The sequence below is a fragment of the Hesperophylax consimilis genome, chromosome 18 (genome assembly GCF_061612785.1).
Source record: "Hesperophylax consimilis isolate HC1 chromosome 18, BYU_Hcon_1.0, whole genome shotgun sequence".
NCBI lineage: Eukaryota > Metazoa > Arthropoda > Insecta > Trichoptera > Limnephilidae > Hesperophylax > Hesperophylax consimilis.
The window spans coordinates 18,946,989-18,961,428 of NC_142853.1; the positions used below are offsets into that span (position 1 = coordinate 18,946,989).

Genomic DNA, 14,440 nt, shown 5'->3' on the forward strand with positions numbered 1-14,440 from the left:
GAAGTGAAGGACTCAATAATGATAATACGTGTCATTTTTATTTGCTACAATGAAACGACAATCGGATAAGAACGACATGACAAATATTGCCTGAATGTTGTTTGACTTCGAAGTTAAAAAGTCATATTTCCAACTGGCAACTTTTTCATTACGGAAGAACAAACAGACTTAAAATAAGCTGTATATTAAAAATTGTTTGCTATAAAATGACAAAATATAGTAAAACTTGTTTTGTCAATGCTTAAATTGAGTGAATTGAGTGATTGAATTTAATTCTATAGATTCATGTAATAGAAATGGATTTTTTTAGATAAATATTTTTTCTCAGATTCATAGTCATTTCTTAAAATGATGAAACTATGAAATTTATAGTAGTAAATTATGATAGCAACTACCACATTCAGTTTCATGTTATTTCCGAGCACACACATTAATTAAGATTTACGCAGTAGTGTTTATTGTATACATGTGTTCATAATATTCAAAATATAGCTTAATAAAAAATAAGATAAATTCAAAGCCTTTTTAATCCTTATGACTAAATAAAGTTCCGAGAAAAGCTCCAAACCACAATGTTTTATTATATACGGACACGATTCCGTGATTGCGAAATCAAAGCAGAAATGTCATAAAGCTAATGACACCCTGTCGTGACGTTTGTTAATCAGGATACGGAACAAAGACAAAATAAACACATTAAATTACACTGTTCTTATGTGGTAACCTATATAAGAAATAACATTGTTCTTATAATATATGCAAAGCACATACGAAATAATTTCTAAGTAAACAAGTGTTGAATTGTTGAAATATTTCGCAAGATTTCCTCAGTCTTATCACAAGGAAATAATAATTACTTAAGAAGTCAAAATATATGATGAATATTTATCATATTTTGACATTTGCGTGCCTTTCTGTCGTCAACGAAGATAATTTGAATGACAACGTTTCCCCTCTTTTCAGATAATACTCAAATATTAATGCTCCGTCATTTTTTGTTTGTCTTTCATTCGCTCCGAGGATGATGAGAATTGTAATTAAAACGGCATATTTAAGTCTAACAAGAGAAAACATTATTTTTTTTAATAAGAAAGGTATATACTTAAAAAAATAACGATATGTATAAAATTATAATTAGCAAATATTCGTAAATTTTAATTCATATTACACGGAAAGGGTACCTAGATGTTTTATTTCAACATTCACATTACACGGAAATGGTACCTAGATGTTTTATTTCTACATTAATATTACACGGAAAGGGTACCTAGATATTTTATTTCAACATTCATAATACACGGAAGGGGTACTTAGATGTTTTATTTCAACATTCATATTACACGGAAAGGGTACCTAGATTTTTTTTATTTCAACATTCTTTTTAAACGGAAAGGGTACCTAAATGTTTTATTTACCTAAAAAAAATTCCGCCTCTATTTTCAATTCTCAATGTTACACACTTGCATATGGTGAGTTATAGAGTTTTGAATTTTTAACATAATTATATAATTAAGATTACACGCATATAATTGGTAAATATTTTAATTTAAAACTAGTGAAGCGGCGTAATACAACTAATTGATTCACGGTTTGTAAGCAACAAGCAAAATCATCCATTTTCAAAATTAAAAATGATAAAATAACAACTTTTTATTTTCTACTAAGAAGGCTTATCTTGCCATCTTTTTTTAATACGAAACCATACTGTATTATTTGACTAATTCCTACAAGTATTTTATTAAAATTAAAAATGTTTAATGAACAGAATTTTACCTAACCTCGTTTTTCAAGCATCGAAGTATGAAAAATTACAAAATGAAAATCAATTTTCTTCAATTTATGTTTTCACCATCGCATGTTCAGAGTTAGTAGTTTGGTATTAGAGACGCTTTATAATTCAAGCTCACAGGGTAAGATGTGCGATAGGTCACGGTAGTCGAAAGTCATACAAAACTCAGCTGAAAACTCCTGAAAACCGCTGAAAACGGTTGAAGGCTTTGGCCTGACCTTTGTGGCGGAGTAAGGGGTGCTAGCACCTTAGTCAACAACCTATTTCCGCAACTTGTTATATGTATAAGGTTTGCATTATGAACGAAACAAGTTTTCATGTATACGATATTAACCCAAGGTAAACAATATTGAAAGGTAATAACGCAATAGTATTATGTTGTAAATAATGTTCGTTTGATATATCAAATTCAATAGATCGATTGTTGTGTGATATTCATTAACATAAAATAGAACACTGTTCTGTCACCGTATGGCATAATTCGGAAATGGGGTCGGGAAGGAATTTTCGTGAGGTCGCGGCCCCAGTTATTTATGAAAACTTATGTCATGAAACTGAGATATTGAGGTTCAATGTTTGAATTAGAATAAATGAATGAAAATTGACATTTCTGAGAAAGTGAATATGAAGAATGTATTGTAACTGAATTTTATTTGTTATTAAGAATACGACAGATTAAACCCTTATGTCGCGAAGGCACGTGTCCCCTCCAGCTTTGGAGCCGCGGTAACTTGTCTTTTGTTCAATGGGGTCGCGACTCAACACATTAGGAACCATGCTCTACGGTATGGGTATCTGACCATCACGTCGTTTCCCAGAGAGGTAGGCAGAGATAATGTGGTGTCAGATAATGCTGTTTTGGATATTTGGTATATCGATAGTGCCAATAATAATCATGGACCGTTTTAAAGCATCTAAATAATTGATCGAAAAAAAAATATACAGTGTGTCAAGTAAGTACTTTTACAAAAAGTTCTTTCCAAATAATATGATTGTTACATTTTTATTTAACATGGTCAACTAAACCACTCCAGTGGGAGAAAGGTAAGTTTTTCCGTTTCAGACCTGGAGTTAGAGTAATCGTGTCAAAATAATGCGTTGGAAAAAAACAAATTGAGGGATAGCAATCGTTGTTTAAAATGGTTTTGTTAGAGACTAGATCTGAAAAGTCAGAAAAGTCTCAAACATCTACTTGCAAATTTTCTTCAGCCTCAAATTATTTAAATAAAGAAATAAGTTCTAATAGTTGAAATATTACCAGAAAGCTAAACTCTCGTGATGAATCACATGAAAAACAAAAAGAAAACTTTATTAGAAAAAAAAAACGAATGAAATACGAGGATATTAGGGATTAAAATTAAATGCAAATATCCTTGAAGCTAAAAATACCTTTACCGGTAAAAGATATCTTCGCCTACAGACTAAGTGAACCCACACATAATATAGTAACGAGATCCAAAGAGACCCGTCCAGTTTCATTTCAATATCAATACGTCACGAACTCCTCCCAAATTGATAAAGCCGTTAGAAACGCGAGAAAAACGACGACGTTTCTCATTTCGCAAGATCCAGACATTACATTACTATTCCGGACTTTTTGTCGAGGCGAACAAAATGGTACTCTCGGCATTTCTGTGCTCCCGGTAAAATGGGATTTCTCCGCCGACAAATCGGAGACGGTGTGCATGTTAAGTAGGGAGAATTCTTACAGTCGGCCACCTCTAGGCCCTGCGAGGAAAAAAACAATTAAGCCAAACAAAGTCCGCTTTTAAAATGTTCAATACCGTCCTCCAAACGGTAACTGAAGATAGGGCACGTCTTCATATCGATTGTCTGGCAAGTACTAGAACCATTTTTCCAAGCGCTGAATTTATCAGTCCAGCTCTGCTAAGTTTATCGGTAATTAAAATTATCCTGAGATAAAAAGGTTATTTTGGGGTGACGAGGGTGAACTCGGAAAAATTCAGGCGCGTGATATTTCTTTACAGAAAGTGTTTACCTCGTAACTAAGTCGCCTGAAAATGACGTGTGCCTAACTATTCCATCAACTCTTTTCACTTTTGGTCTAGTTTCGAGTTCTTAGATAAAGTTGATCAAAAGTGTCTTTCAAAACTTACAACATCTACATAATACATATTTTTATCTACTTTGTACTGTTGAATTGATCCTGATTTAGTTGATATTTAAGGATGTGATTATTGTAGAATTTTTTTCGGATTCAGTTTCTTGGCTTTTACTGCTTTTTAGAGCTGATGAAAGTTACTCTTTCAATTTTCATTTTTAACTTTTCTTAAAACATTTTTTTTAAATTTTACTTTTGTCATGATCTTTTGTCACCATATTTGGAAGACGGGTATGGATACCACCGCCCTGGGAACCATTTATTTGATAACCAACATCCCTGGCATATGTCACCCCAAGGATTTTCTATGTTTGGTGATTTAGCAGGGATGCCCGGGTTCATGGGGCAAGGTTTGTCTAGGTCTTGGCGGCGAATGCGTTTACCCACCTACTGCGTGGCGGGTTGGATCGGGAGAGACTGTTTTGACCTTTCTATTTATGATTACGAATAATTTGAAAGATTCTTAAAAAAATAGCAAAACTCGTTTTTCTCTATGCAGTGCGAGGGACGTATTCATACGTCCGTGACTCCTAGACACGTTGATCCCCAGATTCCTAACCAACTTTCATACCTTTTTCTTTCCTAGAACATTTTCTCCTTCCTTTCCTGCTAAAAGATGACATAAAGAAATTTTTTTCCCTCAGATTCTCCTTCATGGAGCTAATGTAAATTTTTTTTTTATTTTAAATGATTTTTTATTCTTTAGTGATCCTTGTTGTACAATCTTGAAATAATATAGTCATTGCCGTAATTCTTGACTTGTGGGTTGACTTTTTCCTTCGTGATAACTCATGTAATAAACCAAAAAGATAACTATGAGTATGCGTATATATGTGTATGTAATAAAAACCTTTCTAAAATCAGACTATTGAGAATACAATGAAGTATATTTTTGTTTTGCATAAATATATGTCTGCCAAAAAAATGCTTTATCAGATTTTCATAACTGGTGCCAAATTGCTTTAAGAAAAATGTGTTTTTATTACTTTAAGGTTCTTTTGAGAGAAAAATATAAGCCTAGTGAAGCTTACAGTATAGTTTATGTAAAATATCTTATTTTAAATTTATTTTTGTGATTTCATAAAATACATATTATATTGAAATATTATTTCAGAGTAAACGTAACGTATGTTATAATATATAATTATTTTTTTCGTATAGATTTTTTAAAGTTATGCTTTAAAATATTAAGAATAATTATTTGTTTGCGCCAGTACATACCAATTATGAATATGAATAAATAGTTTTGTACGTATAAAAGCTCAATTCTTTCAAGAAAGGCATAAAAATACAATACTGTATCGATGATTCAATCCATTACAGTATTTGTATGCCTTTCTTAAAAGTATTGAGTTTTTATACGGACAAAATTATTTATTCATATAAAATTAAAATTTTTAGCACAAATTACAAAAAATATATTTTAGTCATAAATTTAAATTAGCGTCATCTACGAAAGAGCAGATTGTGAATTCCCTTAAGTTTAGCTTTAAATTCAATGTTTCGTTCCATCCATGAATAATAGCAATCCTGGGACCGAGTACGAATCTATGGATTTTATATCAAGAATGATAAAAAGTGTAAAAGATTGTACCTATCTGATTCTATCCAGGTATTAGCTTGTAGTAGGCGCTGACGTAAAAGTTTCATGGTTAATTCTACAGGGTTTTCCAATAAGAGGTGTTATTTTGAATAGCCCGCTATTTCGGTAGATGTTAATTTTGAAGCTGTTATTTTTTGACATTTGACAAGTAGAAACTATGCCATTAATAAAAATGGAACGATACACGCTTCAACAACGCATTGAAATTATTAAAATTCACTTGAGTGAATCAAATGCAAATCATCTTGAGTGATGAAGCCCATTTACACCTCGGCGGTTTCGTCAACAAGCAAAATTGTCGCATCTGGGGCTCGGAAAACCCAAGAGTTATTGTTGAAAAGCCTCTTTATCCTCAACGTGTGACTGTTTGGTGCGGTGTATGGTCCGGCGGAGTCATTGGACCTTACTTTTTCGAAAATGAGTCTGGAGCAACAGTTACAGTGAATGGATTGCGCTATCGAGAGATGATTAATGATTTTTTTATGGCCGGAATTAAATGGTATTGATCTGGACAATGTTTACGTTCAACAAGACGCTTGTGTGGCGCTATGTGCCACACAAGCAACGAAACCATTGATATTTTACGATTGAATATCAAAATAACACCTCTTATTGGAAAACCCTGTAGATGGAAAATTTTTCTCAAGCCACCGTAATACAAGTGCTAAATATGTTACTCTTACATTGCTCCTTATTGTTGCCACACTACATATCTACCTGCAAATTTGTAAACGAATTCTTTATTTTTTATTTTTTTTTTACTTACGAAATGAGGTAGTTTACATATAAAATCTTATTTACATTGGGTTTTTACATATTAAGAGGAGTGCACAGTACATTATTGTAGTTATTTATAAGTAATTAATAATATGATAGGTATTACGAGTTGGAGTATGGCTAGCGCCACACTTGACGGAAATTCCGTCGCGGATCTTTCGCGACGGAACGCCAATACATGTAATTGTATACAAATTACAAATAGCGGGCACACTACGCGGAAGATCGGTCGTTCCGTCGCGGACGATCTGTCGCTCCGTGGCGGGCCGCCGACTCTCGGATTGACTCCCGCGGAAGTTACGCGACGGAATTTCCGTCAAGTGTGGCGCTAGCCTAAGTATATTAAGGCAAACAAAGAATCGCACCCACCATTCTGTTCCGGTTAAATAAAAATTTATTATTATGAAAATAAGTAATTTAAACGTAATGGTCTGTATAACCGCCTTGTAGAAAAAAAATATTTATGATCCTAATCTTTGCCACTAAATAGGTTATTCCGATAAATGATATTTATACCAATTGAGACAATTCTGTTTAGACAGGTCAATAAAACTGATTATTGTGACAAAAAAGATTTCGTCGTACTCCAGGGTTACAAATAACCAGACAACATTACATTTGAAAATATCCTACTACCACCAATCGCAAAACGTTTTTTGTGTCGTGAGGCACGACTTAGCCAGGCGAGGAATTGAACTCACGACGCCTGCGTGAGACCCAGATGCAATGCCAACTCAGTCACTGACCGGTCGAAAACTTGATAAATATCACCAAAATGACCAAAATTTCCCTACCCCAGTCCCGTGGACACGCTGACAACACAATTTGATCAGTTTGCATCTTCTAAAATGTGCGAATAAAATGTGTGAAAAATAACGTTGTTTTTTTATAATTTGAAATTAATAACGATGAAAACAAAATATGGTGTCAAAAAACCTGGGATATTTGTGTAAGACGTTAAATCAAATAGACATCCAATTATCCGCCCCCAGCGAAGCCTCGAAGTCGCGTAGCACCCTTAGCTATTTGGAATTAATTACTTTAGCTTGGCCTTGGTACTTTTATCACCTGGGGTGGTACTGCTTACACATTCATAACGTGATTTGAATCTTGCGAGAATAGATTAGACGCAAATCCATTTGGCATATATTAGCCTTCGGGTCGGACGGCACTGCCAAGATGCGAAGTCTTCAAAATAACAAATAACACTTTTTTGTAAGTGTTTTTTTGGAGGTTTTCGGGCGAAATGGAATCAATCTATCAAAACTATAAGAAATATGTTACGAGGTCACGTTTTTACTTGTTTATTTTGGCTTGGATAGTATTTTTTTTTTCAATTTAGCCATAAGTTTTTTTTCGTAAATGTATAGGGTGCGCGAAACACAACCCGTTAAACGTTAAAAAAATACAGTCGTACATGAAAGTCGGTATGCCAAATAAATACAATCGTACACGAAAGTAGGTACGCTAAATAAACACAATCGTAGGTAAAAGTAAGTATGCCAAATAAATACAATCGTACACAAAAATAGGTATGCCAAATAAATACAATCGTACATGAAAGTAGGTACGCCGAATAAATACAATCGTACACAAAAATAGGTATGCTAAAAAAAACAATCGTACATGAAAGTAGGTAAGCCGAATAAATACAATCGTACAAAAAATAGGAATGCTAAATAAATAAAATCGTACATGAAAGTAGGCACGCCGAATAAATACAATCGTACACAAAAATAGGTATGCCAAATAAATATAATCGTACATAAAAGTAGGTATTTATTATTTTTATTTAAAACACTGCTACACGAATTCAGTGGTTGGTTAGTACATTTTAAGATAATTTAATGTATAATGTAGGTAAGTACACCCAACAGTTGAATTTGGGAGTCACCTCTGGGCTAAAGCCCCACAATACTTGATAAACCTATTTAATTCTGTGCAACGGAGGGTGGTCAGTCTGATTGACAATCAATTGTTAACAAACCGGTTGCCATCTATCAATGCAATGTAGGCATGCTGAGTCCGTTCTGCGAGTATTTTAATGGAGTCTGATCTAAGGAGCTAGCAGCATTGTTTATCTAATTGTTTTTATTGTATTACCTATTTATATGACTATTTTATTTTTGATTTATATTTTAATTTTATGTTTAGGTACCTGCCTAATATTTTATTTTTTCTTTGTTTTATCTTATTTCCATTTTTATAATTTTTTACTTTATTTTATTGTTTCCCTGTTTTACTGCATTTCATGAAATATGGCAGACTGGGATTGCACTATCCTCCCAGTCCTGCTGGATTAAAACTTAAATAAAATAAAATTGGTCCCCGCTGCACCGGTGTTTATGCGTGAAACTCTACACTACTTAGGATTTGTGTAACAATTTTTGGAATTCATTTATACTTAAAATTTTACAATGTAAATCGAAAAGCTAAAATAGTTTGTTATACTTATACATAAACAAGTGAAGAAACACAAATATGGTTGGGACAACTTTACAGCAATTTCCACTGGCTACAACTTTTTGTAAGTGATATTAAAAATGTCAACAATCATTGCAGCATAGTTAAGCAGTTAAACCGCTCTGTTAATTGGCTGCGATAACCATTGACATTTTAAACATAAAAGTAAACCACTCTCAACATAGATCGATTAAATATAATTTCAGAAATTAATTTGAAATAACGATGTTCTGACAAAAATATTTTTCGGTGGTTTTTTTAGGTAGTTTATTTATAACTTCACATAACTTTTACCCTTTTAAACAGCCTTCGATTTCCCAAAATGGAACACAGCATATTGTAAAAATGAAAAAAGGGATAAAAGAAGAAAGGGAAGAAGAAAGGTTTGTAAGTATTTAAATATTGGGATCTGGTCATTAACCACAGCTTTTGCAATTTCAAGAAGGTTTCGTTTCTCAATGATGGTCTCGTCAGGGCGATCCCTTGCACAAAACACGAAGATGCAATAGAAGTCAATAGAAATGATAAGCGAGTATACGACTGAAATAAATAGAGGAGTAATTAACACATCCTGTACTTTTTAGACATAAACACCTAAATATTTACTTTGGTGGTGAGTGTTTGTAGCACAGTTTTGACTCCACCAATACTAAAAATAAATAGAATGAAATAAAGATTTGGAATGAAATAAAAATGCAAATGAACCGTTTGCAAAGTGTAAAGGGTAGTTTGCGTGTTCCGCCCTTATCCTTAGGCCATTTAAGTAGCTGGTTTAGTGAAAAAAGTAATTTGGTCCTGTAAACCCTTCGCACCCAATCGCTTTCTTAAATTTGGCAGCAGGGAAATTCTATCTCCTTTCTCAAAGCGAAATCTCCCCTAGTACAATCGAGAAGCGTGGAAGAGCTCGGCCTTGATTAAAATAAACAGATAACCTGTTCATATTTAAAAGATACCCGCTCTCTACGTAATTAATCGGCTCCCAAGATTTGTATCTACAGTATTTGTTTATCGTTAATTATTTATCTGGGAAATCGACAGGAAATTCGGTGAAAGCTTTAAATTAAGTTCTATGAATTTACACTTGCAATTAAGAAAATAAATAAAGCGTGAAAAGAATACTACGAAATTTTAATTAAATATCCAAAAAATTGTATGGCGGGTTTCACTTATTTTAAAAAAAATGGTATGGTAAGTGAGCAAATTTCTTAAGGTTCGTTTCTGGTGATTTAAAAATCTTTAGAATGGTAAAAAAAATTTGATAATGTTGGGTTAAACGGGTTGTTCCAGGGTATATCATCGCGCACTCCACCGAAAGATCTTAAATGGTCGACTCCTCATTATTTACTGCCGAATTTGAAATGGACCAAATTCACCTTTAAATGAATGTACTAAAGATTGAAATCCGTCCGTTGACAGAGCGATCTGTTTAATAGATTCATTTTTATACACAGAACTAACTGTCTTACTACAAAGCGTGGTGAAAATTTTATTCAATTTATAAACGACCGTTTTTCCGAAAACCTTACTAACAGAAACGTAAAATAGAAACTTACATAAAATAGTTCATGGAAAGATATAAAAATCGCTTATCTAGTCAAAGGGGGTTGTTTATCTGTTGTATAAACCTGAAATAATAATAATTTCTCATGGGATTTCGGAAGTATTTTAAATGTTTTATATATTTCTTCATTTTTAAGATGTCGTACAAAATATACGTCGCAAAATTTCAGAAAAAATCAAATTTATCCAGTTGAACAAATTAAAAATTATAATAATAATTCATATATTTTATGCTTTTTGGCACAATATAGAAGTTGTTTTTTTTTCATTGTTATTTACCTGCGCATACATACGACACTTATGTTATAAAAAAAGCACTTTCATGTATATATACATAGTTTTATTAAATTCACGCGGCAAAAGTCAATTAAAAAATAAAATGTCCGAAGCTGACAATAAGATGAAATTATATTCACAACATGACATTATTAGTGGATTATAACTGACAAAAATAACACAAATAATAAACAGTAAAAGTTGAAGAAGAAGATAATACTAATAAATTTGACATCTGATAGACACATAAAAATTAAAAAAAGATAACAGTCACAACTAGGAATTGAATCCAGGATCTCCTCTTACTGGGACAGGCATATTGATATATTAAATTGATTGGTATAGCCTTCAAAATAAGTTAAAGCATAGCGTTGTTTTTGAATATTAAACATATTTTATTTTACTAATATAATAGTTAGTTTATTATTAGAATACTGTTATTATAACAAAAACATGTTTTAAAACCAACTTTACAAATCACAGCTGTCATATTACTCATATTGCCATCAAACAAAAAGCAGTATTGCGAGACATTTTTATTAGTAATAATACGAAATTTAAATTGTACAGGCTTTGTACAATGTGCAACAAAAAACCCGTTTAACGGTTGTGATGTCCTTTTTATTATCAGTAAAGCTGAGTCAACTGTTATGCATGTGAAAACCTTACAACAGAAAACAATAATGATGATTGGCTATAAGATGTAATTGACTCAATAATGCAAACATATACACCAGATCGGCAACCTCTTCATTTTAAATGAAATATCGCTAAAACGTAATGATTCTGACATTACCCTGAGATCTATAAATATTATTTCCGATGAATTTTCTTGCAAAATATTATAATTATTGTCGGTTTTAGAAATTCCCAAGAATTATGCAAAACCATTTCCAAAGCAACTTAATAAGTTCGGCGGCGAGCTTCGGCAGGTTATAATATTCCGCTTGACAATTTTCCTGGCGGAGATGGCTGCATATTAGATGACACCGATATCTCGTCGAATTTCAATTTAAAGTGGCTATTTGGCAACTGCCGCGTCCGCAGAAGGCTATATTTCATTGAAGGAATTAATTAAACGGCCATTTCAGGCTTCCGATGAGAGCCCCTCGCCGTTTCAGATATCGTTTGATTTCTGCATTGCGATGCAAGGGGAGGCGGCCCATGAAAAATCGTTTAGGGTGTATTCATTTTTAATTACTAATCCGGCTCTAAGGCGCAGGGGAATGAACGCAGTGAAAATTTCCATTGAAATGATCTATTGAAAAATCACATCTATAACGAAGAGGTTTGATTGTTGAACATGCACTTAAAAAACCTTTTGGAATATATGAGAAGAGTTCTTTGTAAAAAGTGAAATAAAATTTTATTTTCCGATCTCTTTTTCACAAAAGCACATTTTACTGAAAAAAATAAACAAAACTGTTCCATAATTATGTAATACTATGTATTGTGTAGTCTAGCTAAACACATTGTTAATCAATTTATGTACGTAAAATCTCCTTGGGCGTTTAATTACGGAATATTTAATTTAATGGAAATTATTCCAAAATGGTAAACTCTCTCTTGTTAGCTTGTGAACCCACTAGCAGGTAGGTAAGCCCGTTATGCTCTGAATATAAAACTGGTAAATATTGTGCTTCCAAACTGATGTTTGTCTTATATAAGTTATTGAATAGTAGGCATAAAACGAAAAAAAATGTTATTATAAAATTATCTATAGATATAAGAATATTAAATATTAAATGTGGTGCGATATATATGTTTCCCGAGAGACAGTACACGTAAAATAAAGGTTCTTTAGGAACTTTTTTAAAGATGGGAATTTACGAAACAACACTAGAAAAGAGGACAGTAGTTCTATGGTGAAAGACTGTTATCGATTACCACCCAAGAGAGATGCTGGCCCAGCGCCGATAACAACCTTAAGCTCGATGTTGAGATATGCGTCAGCAGGGATTCGCTCGAAACTCGTGAAAAGCTACAGCGAGCTGATAAGGCTACCGTTGGTTCTAAATGGTCATCAGCGCCTTTGAAGCATTGTATACAAGAAATATACCTACCCCGTTCATTTTTACAAGCTAAATGATATCATGATATCATAGGCTGCTAGCACAAGGTGGTCTGTAGTTTATTGCACGCATTATATCAGCTCGGCATCGGATCGGCACCGCCTCGTCTCATTTCAATATTTCACTGTGCATAATATATATATATATATATATATATACTTACTATAATACTTCCGAAAACTTCCTCGCCTCTTTTCCTAAAAAATACCCTCCACACAGTATTCCCAAATATGAAATAGGCCTTGAGGAGAATTATTTTCCTCAGGGCCTCATGTGTGGAGCCGATGCAAAAAAAATAGGAAAATAAATCTCCTCAAGGCCTATGTTATCTTTGGGGATAATGTGTGGAGGGTATTTTTTAGAAAAAGAGGCGAGGAAGTTTTCGGAAGGAAAAGGGTATAAGGGATGGGTAGGAATCAGTGGAACAGTGGAGTCAGTGTATCTAGGAGTGACTGAACAGGAGTCTCTACCGATCTGGCTCGCCACCCAGTTGGTGACAGACGCATGTCTGCTGCTAAGTCACCAAAAGTAGCAAACCACTTGGAGTGACCTATGGCAGGGGGGTTTGTTATCCAACAAATGGCTACGGGGCAGCGGTACCCTAAATAATTACCCGCACCTAAATTTTTTAAATGCATCAATATGTTACACCACTCTTGCAGTAGTGGCCTCAATTAGTGTAAAATATAAATTAACAACACAATTTTTTAATTTCAATTAAATAAAAAATTGATATTGCTAATTTATTAAGAATCTCTTCAAATCATTCGTAATCCGGTTAAAACGGGATTGCGGGCCCTTAACGAATAAATTGATAGGTTTCCTTACAAACTCTCAGTAAATACGAATGTGCTATTACCAGATTATTACCATTAAATAGTTATTATATTATTAGGTGTAAAAAGTATATATTCCCGTGCTAATATTTCTTATAATTTTAGCAATAATAGGGCGACAATATGCTCTATGAATTTAAAAGCATTTCAGTAAACACACGTTATGCATTAACTTGTTAATAAATAAATATTGTTTTAGCATCCGATTTTAGAGCACCATGTATCATCCTTGTTTCGAAACTAAAATTTTCGATAAAGTACAATGCTTCCTGATGCATGGTTTCCGTATCAAAAGCTCCATGCCCGGGCCCGGTGAATATAACTTTGTTGGGAACACTGCTGTTTTAGTGTAGGAAGCATTGCGCACTAAAATAATGCATTCAGATTCTCAAAGGATTTTTGTTTACAGAATGCATAATGTTGAACGATAACGTGGAGAGTTATTAAAGAAATTATTTTCTTTTTTTACCACTCTAGAAGTCGCAGGTGTACAGTTAATTAATGAAAAATAATATCCCGTGTATTTGCGGCGTTCTTTAAAAGTGATTGTTGTGACAAAAGTGAAGTTCTCTCAATATTAGTACAGTATTTTACTGTTAAAAGAATAAAATAGAAGTTAGAAACGATGGGTACGTTTCTTTAAATGGTTTTAGCCGTGTTTTGTGACCAGCAATGAATTCTAAGGTATTTTCAACCTTCCTTTGCCCCATCTATGTTCAATCCTCACTCCCTTCGAAATTCTCCAAATGGTGATTCCACAGTTCCACGGTCTCGGGACAACCTCGGGACCGGTCGGTGGCCGAGTTGACATCGCATTTGGGTCCCACCCAGGCGTAGTGTGTTCAATTCCTCGGCTGGTTAAGTCCTCCATCACAACACAAGCAACATTTTCAGCTTACTGTGGTGGTAGTAGGAGATTTTAAAATATTGTCAGGTTATTCG

The 14,440-nt window shown here is 33.5% G+C and overlaps 1 protein-coding gene across 3 annotated transcripts in view; it reads right to left on the reverse strand.

Moving 5' to 3' along the window:
* Fas2 (neural cell adhesion molecule fasciclin 2) overlaps positions 1–14,440 on the reverse strand; it is a 563,869-nt gene that overhangs the window by 170,126 nt on the left and 379,303 nt on the right. The gene's annotated exons all lie outside the window — the stretch shown is intronic.